Genomic DNA, 14,564 nt, shown 5'->3' with positions numbered 1-14,564 from the left:
GTTTCCCTTTGCTACTGTCTTTTGGGCTCTACTCAGTCCTTTTAAATGCTGTTTGGTAAGAAATCAAGGGCAATTTAGGAAGATATGTAGATTAGGAGCTATAAAAACAATTTAAATAGAAAAGTGTTTTTTACCTACAAGGAACCAGAGAATGTGTGTATAAGGATAATGTTAAGAATATAATTGCATATTTAAAAAATATGTTAATGATTTTTAGAGAGAGGAAGGGAGACAGAGACAGAGTTAGAAATATCAATGAGAGAAAGATTAGTGATCGGTTTCCTTCTGCACACCCCCTATTGGGGATTGAGCTTGTAACCCAGGCATGTTCCAAGACTAGTAATCAAACCAATGACCTCTTGGTGCTTGGGTCAACACTCAACCACTGAGTCACACCAGCCAGGCTAATTGCATTTTTAATAATGTTTAAAATGTGTGTATTGCTGTCATTGGGTTAGAGGTAGAAAAGAAATAGGTAGTGTGGGACCCCTTAAGTAAATCACTATTAGCAAAAAGAAAAAAAAAAGACAGAATTATTTGCATAAAAAGCCTAGAGGAAGTGGGCTGTTTCTCTCTGCTTCCTTGCTCTTGCCCCGGGAATTCTTATTTTTATTTCTTTCAACCACTTTGGAACCTTGGCCAAACTGTTAATAGAGATATGTCTCCCCTCTTAGGTATCTCTTATATAGGGTTACATAAAGGAAATAAAAAATTCTGTCCCTCTAAAATTAGAAAGAACACGAGGAAAATCAGGAGAGTTTTTGACAGACAATTTAATGTGTGTGAGAAAGCTTCCCTTAAAAAAAAATAGCATGCATTGATTAAAATTGTCATGTTCTGCAGAAACCGGTTTGGCTCAATGGATAGAGCTTTGGCTTGGGGACTGAAGAGTCCCAGGTTTGATTCCGGTCAAGGGCATGTACCTTGGTTGCTGGTATATCTGCAGTAGGGGGTGTGCAAGAGGCAGCTGATTGATGACTCTCTGTCATCGATGTTTCTAACTCTCTATCTCTCTCCCTTCCTCTCTGTACAAAATCAATAAAATATATTTTAAAAATTGTCGTGTTCTATTCCTTTAAAACTTTGTAAGTTTACTCAAATAGGAAAAGAAAGAATAAATTTGGAAAAGTAAAATCCAGTTGCTTGGAGTCACCTCCTCAGATACATCTTGGAGGTGTTGGTGGGAGGTTTTGTTTGCTGTAACTGGCAGGATATTATGACACAGACACTGGATAGAAATGTTTTTAGCGTAAATTATCTCCTTCTACTGGAGGCATGGCCAACTGGGCCCTGTGGTTTTGGTCTCATGAACCCGCCTGTGGGGCCAGGATATTGCTTCCAATGTTCTTTCTTCTCTGAGGAATCTTCCTGGCAGGCATCTCACAATGAGGCCTCCTGATCTGGAAGTACCTGCCCACATGGGAACTTGGGCAATGTTTTCATGCCTTCCAATTATCTGAGTTCCTATTGTTCTTATCATGAGGCCCCAATAATCTATTTCTGTGCACTTTCATGCCTATTTTATTTATTTTTTAATTTTCATATAAATGGCATTTTGTGCCCTCTTCTCTTTTAAGGTAGAGACCAGGTCCAGAAGTCACCTGATCATCTCCACATACTCCTGTGTTCACGTAGCAAAGACAAGAACCAAGGTGTGGTGTGTCCCCTTGTCACACAGATTGGAGGAGGCACACAGAGAGCTGGGGTCTTTCTCTCTGGGCACACTGAGTTCCCACCCTCTTGGCTTGAACACTTTTACTTTTGGTCAAAATTGAGATATTCAAAATGCCATTGAATATGTTCCAGGCTACAATGCACAAAAAAAAAAAAAAAAAAAGTTGCCATTTCGTTTACTTACAAACCAGAGCCATTACCTTTGTTAGTCCATTTGCATTCATCCTTTTCTACCCATTCTACGTTCTGAGGATTTTCATTGGCAAAAATGCAGCTGTCGGTGTCTGTGGGAACCTGGAAGAATCCCATCATGAGAAGTTGGGACCACTGTAATGACACCTATAGCCCATCTGCCTGTTTTGACATTGTTGCTTTAGTAGGGCAGCTTAGGTCTTTATAGCATCATAGCAGCTGTCATGATAAAACAGACTCAAAAGTGGACCTTGTGTGAGATTCTTAATGCTGCAGGCACAGTTCCTCATCAGGCTAGCATTGATTGTTGACCTCAATGGATAGCTGTGCAACTAAAGATAGGAACATTTTCAAATCATATTCTTAAAAAAATATTGCTTCCAATATTGTAAAAGAAAAAAAAATTCTCTTAATATAATATTTAGCAGAATTATCTGGTCATCAAAAGAGGACACTTTCTGCCCTAACTGGTTTGGCCCAGTGGATAGAGTGTTGATCTGGGGACTGAAAGGTCCCAGGTTTGATTCCGGTCAAGGGCATGTACCTTGGTTGTGGGCACATCCTCAGGGGGGAGTATGCAGGAGGCAACTGATCAATGTTTCTCTCTCATCTATGTTTCTAACTCTTTATCCCTCACCCTCTCCCTTTCTCTATGTAAAAATTCAATAAAATATATATTTTTTAAAAAGGACACTTTCTTACTTAAAATGCCCTATTATATTGATGTCAATTATCTGAGGATGTTATAAACACAGAAATTATAAGTAAATAGATGGGGTTATTTGATTAAAATGCAGAGTGATGCTGATATCCATAATGCCTTATGTTTTTATTTTTGGCAAGGAATACATTTTCCTTCCTACATGAGAGAGGTTTCTGACTGAGACTGTCAGATCAGAGCAGTAAGCTTAAGGATTGGAATCTCTTTGGAGGATTACAATTGATTAAAACGACTTCCATTCAGGTATATTTTGTTTGAGGAAAGGGGATGGGTAGATGGTAAAATCAAACCAAACCAACCAATCAACCAGCCAACCAACCAACCAACCAACCAAAGTATATGTGGAGCAACAAGACTCACATTCACTGTTGGTGGGAACACAAAATAGTGCAGCCACTTTGAAAGATAGTTTGGCAATTTCTTACAAAGCTAAACATTCTCTTATCATAGGATCCAGTAATGAAGCTCCTTGATATCTACTCAAATAAGCTGACTACTTGTGTGCACATAAAAGCCTGAGCAGAAATATTTATAACAATTTATTCATAATTGCCAGAACTTGGAAAAAAAACAAGGTACCTTTCAATAAGTGAATAAATAAACTGTGGTCCATCCAGAAATGGAATATTATTCAGTGCTATAAAGAAACCAGTGATCAAGCCATGAAAAGATATAGAGGAACCTTAAATGCATATCACAGAAGCCAATTTGAAAAGGCTACATATTACATGCATCCGCCACTATGATTTTCTGGAGAAGGCGAAACTACAGAGACAGTAAAAAGGTCTGTGGTTGCCAGAGGTTGGGAGGAGAAAGGGATGAAAGGCAGAGCCCAGACGATTTTTAGGGCAGTGAAAAATCTTTCTGTATATAAAAACCTAATATGCAAATTTTCCCCTCTGGAGTTCAACCAGGAGACCAGGAGTTTGATAGCTTGCTATAGATGTGCGCTGACCACTAGGGGGCAGCGCGGAATGAAGGAAGGCCCTAGCCAGCAGCCAGAAGGCCCCAAGGCCCTGATCTCTGGCCAGGCCTAGGGACCTTACCCATGCAAGAATTTCATGCACCAGGCCTCTAGTATTCCTTATGATATCATTCTGGGTACAGGTCATTATACACTTGTCCAAACCCACAGAATGTACAACACCAAGGGTGACCCTAATGTGAACAATGAGTTTCGGGTGATGATGATGTCACTGTAGGTTCATCACTTGTAACAAACCCACCATCTGGTGGGGACTGATGCGGATGGGGGTGCTGTATACTAGTAAGTGTGGAGGCAGAGGGCATAAGGGGAATCTCTTGCCCTTCACCCCCATTTTGCTGTGAACCTAAGACTGCTCTATCAACATAAAGCCTTTAAAAAACACACAATTGTGCTGGATGGTGCATGAGAGCGGGGGGCACTTGCTCCTGCATGGCTCCCCGAATTACCCTCAGCCTGGGTGCAGTTTCCCACCACACCATCTAACCACGGCTTAATGAGGCACTTGGGGGTGTTTTTTCCAGCTGTAGATGAGCAAAATAATTGATCACAGGTGTCTCTATAATTGGGCTGCTCTAGGCCAGTGTTTCCCAACCTTCTCTCATGATGAGAATCACCTGGTGGAGTTGTTAAAACACAGATTCCTGAATCCCAACTAAGAAGTGCTAAACTAGGATTTTTGGGAACATATAGGTAAAATTGTATACCTAACTAGTGCTCTAACACAGATGTTATATACAGAGCACTAAGTTAGGTATGCAATTTTACCTATATGTTCCAAAAAATCCTAGTTTAGCACTTCTTAGTTGGTATAACACAGATGTTATATACAGAGCACTAAGTTAGGTATGCAATTTTACCTATATGTTCCAAAAAATCCTAGTTTAGCACTTCTTAGTTGGTATTCAGGAATCTGTGTTTTAACAACTCCACCAGGTGATTCTCATCATGAGAGAAGGTTGGGAAACACTGCTCTAGGCAATATCACAGTATCCACAGCCTCCAAGGTCCACCCATCTGGGAAAGGGAGCCTCCACCAGCCACAGGGAAAGGCTGGACACCCTCTCTTAAATCTGTGAGCACTTGACCCACTGTATGTATCTCTGCTCATGGGTGTACTGTCTGCCTATAGCATGTTTATCCAGATGGGGGGCTTGTGCTAAGCATATATTTAAGGTCCCAGTAGTTTATAAAAAAGAAAGCAAAGCAAAAAAAAAAAAAAAAAAAAAGAAAGAAAAGCAAAACCCAAATGCTGCTGTCTGGGACCCAGGGCGGTGCCAGCCAAACACAAGTTTAAATCCTGTGGCCTGGAAAGGAGTCAGGAGCTGATGCAGAGGCCAGGGCTCTGGTTTCCATGGCAACAGAGGGCTTTTTCCAAAGGTTTCTCCCCGCCTTACTGTGAGAAGGACTGCAGATTGGGGGTTCAGGGTCTTTTTTTAAAATCTTTTTCTGACTCTGTGTTTGTGACAGTGGCATTGCTCCCCATGTTACCTGTTATTCCCCATGTTATTCGAGACACCCAAATTCCTGGGCTGGCCAGTTTATCCTAAGTTACTTAGAGAGAAAACCACCCACATATGTTTAAACATATATTGCCTGGTGTGAAGAGTGAGGTGTTAGAAGGGAGTTAGAGAGGGGAATTTGCTCTTCCCAAAGGATACCTTTGCAAGGACGTGGCAGAGGAGAGCACCTTGCGGAGAACAGGATGCAAATGCATCCCAAGGATCTGAAGGCCAGAGAAAGCAGGTGACAGGAGGTGGCTGCTGATCTGCAGGCTCCCCTGTTGACAGACCAGATCTTCTCCCAGGTTTGCCTCCCCTGTCCTTGCCCTGCTACAACCTTCTGGGTTCCGCCTTGACACTGTTATTGCTGCAGCTGCTGCAACCTGCAGATGGAAGATTTGCCTAGAAAGAGGGAAAAATGAGCCTTGCTGCCAGCAGCAGCTCTACCCTCATGACCCTTACAGCAAGGCCCCGGTAGACCCCATTTCCTTTGTGAAGTGTGAATATGATGGAGAAATTCTGGGATCAAATATACACAAGTTTGCTCTGTGAGGTGGAAATTTAATTCTGGCAGAACTCAGGGTGACAGGCTTGTATACTCAGTCATGACTTAAGGAAGCTGCCACAGTCCAGATGCCTCTAAGCCAGGAAAGAACCAAGTAAATCTGGGAAGGGTGAGGCAATTGGGACTGGTGAGGCTTGCGGCTAAGGGTATGTGCCCTCTAGACTAATGATAATAGCTGGCATTTATTGAATCTTTATTCTGTGTCAGGCACTTTTTAATAATTTCACTTTTTTAATCCTCACTCTAAGTCTATGAGGGAGGTGTTCTTACTAGCCCCATTTAAAGATAAAGAATGAGGTGTGAAGAAATTAAGTAATTTTCAGGGATCTAAGTTGCTGGTTAGTGCCAAAGCTGGGAGCCAGACAAGGTCTCTCTCTAGTGTCCACTGTCTTAGTCCATTCAGGCTGCTGTAATAGAACACCACAGACTGGGTTGCATAAACAACAGACATTCATTTCTCAGTCTGGAGGCTGGCAGTCTAAGATCAAGAAGCTGGCAGGTTAGGAGTCTTATGCGAGCTCGATTCCTGATTTACAGACAGTGTCTGCTGGCTGTATCCTCACATGGAGGAAGGGATAAAGGAGCTTTCTGAGGCCTCTCTGTAAGGACACTATCCCATCAGGAGAGCTGGATTGCCTGTAGGTTCTGCATCTGAGAGCACATGTTGAGTTGAGACAGTTGAACAATATGATCATGAAAGATCTTATTATTTTTAATTTATTTTTATTTTGTCATGAATTCTCACCCAAAGATATTTTCCCATTGATTTTTAAAGAAAGTGGAAAGGAGGGGGGAGACAGAGAAAAACATCGATGTAAGAAAGACATATCCATTTGTTGCCTCCCACATGCACCCAACCAGGGCTGAGGATTGAGCCTGCAATCAATGTACATGCTCTTGACCGGAATTGAACCCAAGATCCTTCAGTCCTTGGACTCACTCTCTATCCACTGAGCCAAACTGGCTAGGGCATGGGAGATTTTGATGAAGACAGATGAGGCAGTTATCTATAAGGACTAACATGGCTTCTCAAAGAACTCACTGATATGTGGCATTGATGGTGACAAGGAAGGTAAGAAGTTGGCACAAGACCAAGCTCAAAGGCTGGCACAATGACTAACCTTAAGAACAGAATCAAGAATACTGGACCCAGAGCAGGCCTGGGATTTCTACTATTTTCCGGGAAAGCAGAGGTGCTTTGTCACCTGTGTAGGAGAAAAAATAAAGTCATACTGCAGGCATACGGTGTGATGTTAAGAAAGGACTGAAAGAGAACAGATGACAGAAAGCAAAGCTATTCACCTCCTATTTTACTTGCCTTTTTTTGCATTAAAAAAATCCCCTTCGCTCTAAAAAGGGTGAAACTAATTCAGTGAGAGGAAATTGAAGCCCAGATAGGGCAGAAGATAACGAGCACATGGCCAACTTTTTTGAGTTCCAATCTCAGATGCTGAAAGATTGTGAAGAAATGCCAGTGACACCTTTCATATCAAATTCTGGGAATTAGGAGAAAAAGAGCAAGACTCTAGAAGCTTTGATTTTCTTTTGCTTTGAACAGCTAGAATCAGTGAGCATCCTCAAGCTGACCATGGAAGGAACAACTGGACTGTGTGGTTTAATCAGTATTAGGTTGAAGTATTTTTCCATTAATTCCGGGTTGAACAAGAGTAAGGCACATGAGAAAATATGCTGGGAGAACTGACTTTATCCACTGAGCCAACCTGGCGAGGGCATGGAGGGGGATGAAGTAGGGATCAATCACTTCATGGGACTGGAGCCAGCACGGTCCCACTGGGTCCTATGCCCAATAGGACCAAAAGTCCAGGAGGGTTCCTTATCCTGGAGAATCCCATTCCCAGGAGGGCCCCATTCCCTGCAGCCTCATCTTTATGATGACCCTGACCACAGAATGACCCTTTCCCAGAAGGGCCTCAACCTCTTACATGCTGGATCAAGGGAAAGGCCCATGAGAAGGGGAGGTTGACTTGACTCCTTGCTCCCAACCAGCTCCACACCTTCATTTTGCACCAAGCCCCAGTAAATGATGTCACCAGCCCTGGGGTGAGAGGAGAGGTGATAAGAACTTTATAGTGACTCAGTTTGATGGTCCATTAGGACCAAATTGTGTTCATGGCCAGGCTTACTTGAAGAAAGTATAAAATGTGAATTGCTGAGTCAGACAAGATACTGAGGTAGAAAACAATGAAAAATGAAGAATTGATGCAGAACAGTATGAAGAGAGCTCAAGGTGCATTTACCCTCAAAAATATTAGGTGATGAGGTGAGAACCTTTCTGAACAGCACACCAATACTAAATGTTTAAAGTATCCTTTGGTGCAATAAGTATGCATATGTTCAATGATAATAAAACAGGTCCAAATGGGTAATGTACAAGTCCACAGCCTGCAATTAGTCTGATTGCATTTAATGATTAAATCTAGACTAGAAGAATGTGTGAACTTCCTATCTTTTAGGCAATACTTTCAGAAATATTATTTCTCAGAATTAGGCTTTTGAAACAATTTGAAGGAGAAAATAGTTTAAGATTATTGTGTCAGCAATGTTGTATAAGCATATGAGCCAGAGATATCACCGATATCCCCTCATGGAATTTACGGACTGCCCAAGACTCCAACTTGAATGGAAACCACCTCTCACTTTACATGGAGGTGGGCAATAGAAGGCTATAGATAGCACATTTATCTTAAAAGATACTTATGGGTATGTATACCCCATAACACTAATAAATGAACAATGCAAGCTCACAAGTCTACATTACAAAATATAAAAATAGAGTTTTGATATTCTACAAACTGATTAAGAATCCACCTTATGTTCCTAAGCAAGTTACATGCCCAAGTCTCAACTATTGGTTGGGAAAAATATTAGTACTTAAATTTTTAGGGATGTTGTGAGACTTGAGTGAGAATATAAATAATTTAATTTTATCATAAATCAGGGCACATCATTTATGAATATATATATATGTGTATATATATATATATATATATATATATATATATATATATGAGTAAGACTGCAACCATTCAGTCTGGAACATTTAGAAAGTATCAATAGCAATTGTGTATGTGGGCACACACACAAAAAAATCCTCAAAATGATCTTCGTAATTATCAACTTTTAAGCAGTATGGCTTTCCAATATATTTCTGAGGATTAGTAAGTTGCCAGCATACCTCTATTTAATGAAATACATTGATCTGATTTATTGACAAAGACAATTCACTGTTGGTTTTAGAGCAATAAATTGATCACCACTTTTTTTCTAGCTGCTGCAGAGGAGAGAGCTTCATCTCTCCTCTGGATTCAGTAAGCCAGGGGAGGTTGGGGGAGCTTTAGTTCATTCAGGAGTCTTTTCAAATCAAGATACAAAATAAATAAATAAATAAAAATAAAAGGGCTGGAAGGTAGTTTTAGTGGCCAAATCTATCTGAACACGGTTCCAGTTGCCCTAACTCTCCCTTTAATAAAAGAAGACACAGCCGAAACCCATTTGGCTCAGTGGATAGAGCGCTGGCCTGCGGACTGAAAGGTCTTAGGTTCGATTCTGGTCAAGGGCATGTACCTTGGTTGTGGGCACACCGCCAGTGGGGGTGTGTGCAAAAGGCAGCTGATCGGTGATTCTCTCTCATCGATGTTTCTAACTCTCTATCCCTCTCTCTTCCTCTCTGTAAAAAATCAATAAAATAAATAAATAAATAAATAAATAAATAAATAAATAAAGACACCATTTCTTTGTAATCTAGTCCCAATAAGCTCCTCTTGGACACTACTGACTCATAGATGTTCCATGGAAGCAGATTATATGTCCACAAGTGGGGTGTGGCCCTAGATCTAGAACGGTTGTTTGTTTGCCTTGTCATTTATGCCTTACTTTGTAAGATGGTTTCTATTTAATAGGATTAGAAAGTTCTGCTTTATTGGGAGACTCAAAATTTGTAATGACTCTTGTTCAAGTCAAATGAAGCCATGCTTAAGGCTGCAAAACTTGAAGTTACATTTACCTAGATTAAAATTACAATCTGACAAATTCACAGCTGTAATTTTCTAGAGAAGTTACTTCATCCATCTGAAACTAAGCTTCCTTATCTATACAAAGAGTGTGACAGTATCTGTCAGTTTTTGTTGTGCAAGATAGCTGTATGCAAAACATTTAGCAAGTCTGGCACAAATTACACGCTAAAAAGGGGGAGGTGTTATTTTCATTTTGATCTTGACTTAGAGCTGCCATTTTGTATCCTGAGAGATGGAGGCAGTAGTGGACCAGATTATCTGATATCTACATTCTCACCGTAAAGAATTTCAACATCACCTGACACTAAAATGATATTGAAGCTTTACAATAAGTAGTCAATGAATGGGAACTGCTATCACTGTTATTATACTCATTACTATTATTACTACTTAGCCTAAAATGGAAATGTGTTTTCATTTCATTTTAAAGATTGGAATGAAAGTACAATACAAACATTAATTCTACAGCAAGAGGTTATGTTATTTTAATTGAATATAAAGAGGTACATTATTCTGGGAAAAGAATTTGCACTAGAAGCCAGAATTGGTTTTTATTCATTGTTATCATCTGGTCAACAGACACTTTGAGTAACTCTGTGCATTAAATGACCTAATAGTGAGTGACAGCATTATTTAGAATGTGTAAGAAGCACCATATAAATGACTGTACTAGTAATGATAAGAATGGAAAGGCTGCCCTTTTTAAAGCATAGATGCAATCAACTATGGGATTTACTCAATGACATTTAGGTTTAATTTTATAAATAAATAATAACTGAATCAGCTGACCATGAGAACACCCTCTAACAAAAAAAAATCTTTGCAACTATGAGTCTGATACAATCTAATCTCCACCCCCCACTTTCCCCACTCAAACAATCCTTTGTAAAAGAACCTTTAACAGAGTAAGCTTTCCTGGAAATACAATGCTCATAGGGCAGCCAGAGTGTTATCTCTGTTGTTTTGAAAATCAAACATTGTTTTTAGGAATATAATGGAAACAAACTCTACATAAATGAATTTTGAGTACTTCCACTTAGGTACTGGGAACAGAATAAAAACTCTGCATTTGTAGACTTCAAAGTTCTAATTTTTTTAGATTGGTTTCTTTTGGAATAGCTAATTTCTACACTGAACTTCATGAAGGGAAGTTACTGCAGTAGAGTTAAGTAGTATCTTACAGTTAGTTGTGAGATAGAATTTTCCAAGTGCTTTCACATAAAACATCTCATTTGGTCTTATAACAATGATGGTGTCAAGACAGGTATCATTATCCTCATTTTCAAGTGACTAAATTAGAGCTTGAAGAAGTTAAGTGCCTTGCCTAAGGTCACAGCATCTCTCTGGTGTCTCCACCCTTGGATACTTTTCCCTCTAAGCCTGTTATTAGTTTTCAGCTCCTTGCTTGTTTGTTTATATGAGGAGGATAACCTTTCTGGTCAATTTGAATGTCCATTGTCTTGCTAAGGGATAGATTTCTTTCAGAACACCTCAGTCATGGAAGAGATTATTAAAAGAGAACATAGTGTAATTCCTCTGCCTCAGGAAATAATCTACTCCAAAGTTCAAAACTTCCAAGAATCCAATTTATAGCTGAACGCATGGATGAAAACATAATGAATGGAAATGGTTGCACTGTTGCTGTTAATACTAGAAGATGAATCCAGAGTTGCCACCATGATTGTCTCCTGTCTAACACTGAACAAAACATTTAGTTGGGCTGAAACCGGTTTGGCTCGGTGGATAGAGCATGCATCTGTGGACTGAAGGGTCCCAGGTTCAAATCCTATCAAGGGCATGTACCTTGGTTGTGGGCACATCCCCAGTAGGAGGTGTGCAAGAGGCAGCTGATCGATGTTTCTCTCTCATCGATGTTTCTAACTCTCTATCCCTCTCTCTTCCTCTCTGCAAAAAATCACTAAGATATATTTAAAAACAAAACAAAACAAAACAAAACAAAACAAAAAAAAACCATTTAGTTGGCCTGCCCTTGGTTCTGTTTTCTGCAGTCCTGGTGCTTTTTCCTCTGCACCACTTGATCAAGAGTATTTTAACGAACTATGTCGAGTGTGAATTATTTTGTTCTTGTTAGACGTGTGCGACCATCACAGAGACTTTTTTAATCCTGGCAGGTTGCATTGTTCTCTCTTACCCTTGATTGACTCATTGCCATCATGTTCTGTTCTGTGAATTAAACATACATTCTAGGTACTTAACTCTGAGATTTATTGGGGTGTTTTCCAGGAAAAGGACATTTCAGTCCATGAGAAAGGAGGTCGTGGATGAAACCACACTCCTGTGGATGACTCTGACTCATGTAGTTTTTCCAGGTGGAGGAAACAGTGAAGGGGAATGTGGTCCGCTGTTCTCGGGGCAGCCCAGTGGAGTTGCACAGAGGCATTCAGCACAGGAGAAGGGGCTTCTCATGTGTTGTGGGCAGCAATGATTTCCTCAAGAAAGTAACTTTATCATGAGGAGAAAAGTAAGTAGTCTCAAAGTTAGCCATATAAGTATAAGCTGTGTAATACTGAAATCACAGCGGTCTTTGCAAATGAGTCACTAGGCTAGTTTGGCTTTAATTTTCTTTCTTTCCTACTTTAGGGGCTGAAGCCTAAGGGAAACAGTTGGGTGAGGGTAGGGGATATGGAAAAAGAAGGAAAGACCCTCACAGCTATGATAAGAGAAAGAAAAGACAGTGGATTCCACATACTGATCCTGAAACTATCAGCAAGTGACTTAATCTTTGCATCTTAATTTCCTTACCTGTGATATAAGAACACTGAAAACTAACTTGCAAAGGTGCACTTCACACTAGGTCAATGTTTAATAAATTTTTATTTTGTTATTAGGGCTATTAAAATTCCAAGAAATTTTTCAGTTGAACCTATGGAGTAACTGTCAATAGAATGGCCATTGAATGCCTTGCAAATTGCTCAAAATAACAGTATAGATGTGACTCACTTATGAACCCACATAAATAGATCTGTTTAGAATGAAAACATGTTCAGCCACATTTACTCTGCTATTTTGGGAAGTCAGTGGGGAGTTTGCCTAAGAAAGAGTTTACACCCTCTGGGCAGAAAGGCAACTGCATCCAACCCCATGCCCTTTAAATCAATTTGAAGTCTTGTGGGACATATACTAAACACACACACACACACACACACACACACACACACACACACACACACAACAAAACACAAACCTTCTCTTCCTAGAAATCAAGGAGAATTAAGGAAAGAACAACAAAGATTAATTGGTAGAAATGAGAACCCTTGATTTAGACCCAAGATTTAAAGAGAAGTTAGAAGTTTTGATTCTTCTGTCATTTTTACCCATGTGCAATAAATGTATAGATGTAATCTCATTTTTGTAAAACCCAGAGAGTAAAACTCTAACTAATGGAGTGTTTGGGGCCTGTATTATTCAGGCCTTCCAATGAGGCACAGGTGAATCACCCCTCGTTCATAAACAAGTTTCCATTGATCATACTCTACATCTTCTGTGTCTTTTGAATACTTCTTCTTAATTGTTGGTGTTGCTGCTTTCCTTATTATAAAAGTAATTGATCAATACAGTTCAAGTTGGATCAATATAATGAAGGAAACAAAATTTCTCCATCCTCAAACCCAGAAATAAACACCCTTAATGTTGTCTTATGACTTTGGTAAAGAGCATTCTGAACATCTGTTCCCAGATTCACTCTACACTGTCTCACTCTGGGTGAGGACAAAGGATGTGGTATTTGTGTGCATCCCAGCCGTGAATACAGACCATATGCCAGGAAATAGAAAATGCCAGTACTATTACCATGTGCAGTGAGTTAGGAGAAACATAGCCTTAGTGCTGAGATGAAGAATAATGGGCAGAGGAGGCAGGCATTCCTGGTGAGCCTTTCTGGGAAGTGGCTTTTATGCCAAGGCCTGGGGACTTAGAAATGGGGGAAGAGCTTTACAGGCAGAGGGAGTCATGCATCAAAGTCCAACCCAGGAGAGAGTATGGCTTATGTGGGGAGTAAAGAGGGGCACACGGTGCCTGTTGAATAAATGGAAAGTGGCAGGACATGAGTTGTGAGATGTGGATGGGTGTGGTTTTCATTTATCTTTTGGGATTTCTTTTATCTTTTTCCTTTTTTCTGGAATAACATGAAGTCTTTTAACAAAGGGGAAAATGAATCCAGGTTTGCTTAAGTAACTGGGTAGATGGTGATCTGGTTTACTGAGATAAAATGGTGGTGAAAGATAAAGAATGGCATAGATGCAAGGACTCAAAGGTTGGTTTCCCCACATTGGGCAGGTGTGACTTCTAGGACACCTGATTGGAGATGGCATGTATGTGTGAGGGATGGGGAACTTTGGAGTTGAGAGAAGAGGGTGGGACAAGACATACCTCTATGAGTCATTAACACACACCAGATTCTTAAAGTGATGAAGATGGGCACACTTAGGAACAGAGTGTAGACAAGAAACAGAGAAGAAACATAATTACCCTTTGAAAAGTCAACAACCAGAGCTCAAGTTGAGAAGAAGACACCGAAGAGACAGAGAAGGATGAACAGAGGAGTAGGTGGAAATCACGAGGGCTTGCTGTCCCTGCCGCTGAGGGAGAAGGTTCCATGAGGGACCTGCTAAGGGTGCGTAGTGACGTGAGAGGTGGAGGAAACTGAAGGTAGATGGACAGATGCTTGAGCCTCAGAGTGATCCCAGACTGTGGACATCACTCGCTCCATATTCAACCACAAACCACAGATGTTATCTCATTAGTATTGATATCATGATTCTGTTGCCAGTGCAGCAGCCTCCTAGGTTACTAATCAGCCTCCTCTTGGCTGAGATTCACCTAGTCTGGCTTCTCCAGGGCATCTCCAAACTGAGCCAGAGAGAAACTTTCA

The sequence above is a fragment of the Pipistrellus hanaki genome, assembly GCF_964339955.1.
Source record: "Pipistrellus hanaki genome assembly, chromosome: 1".
In the NCBI taxonomy this organism is placed as follows: domain Eukaryota; kingdom Metazoa; phylum Chordata; class Mammalia; order Chiroptera; family Vespertilionidae; genus Pipistrellus; species Pipistrellus hanaki.
The sequence above is the reverse complement of the archived record's forward strand: the minus strand, read 5'-3'. Positions refer to the sequence as shown.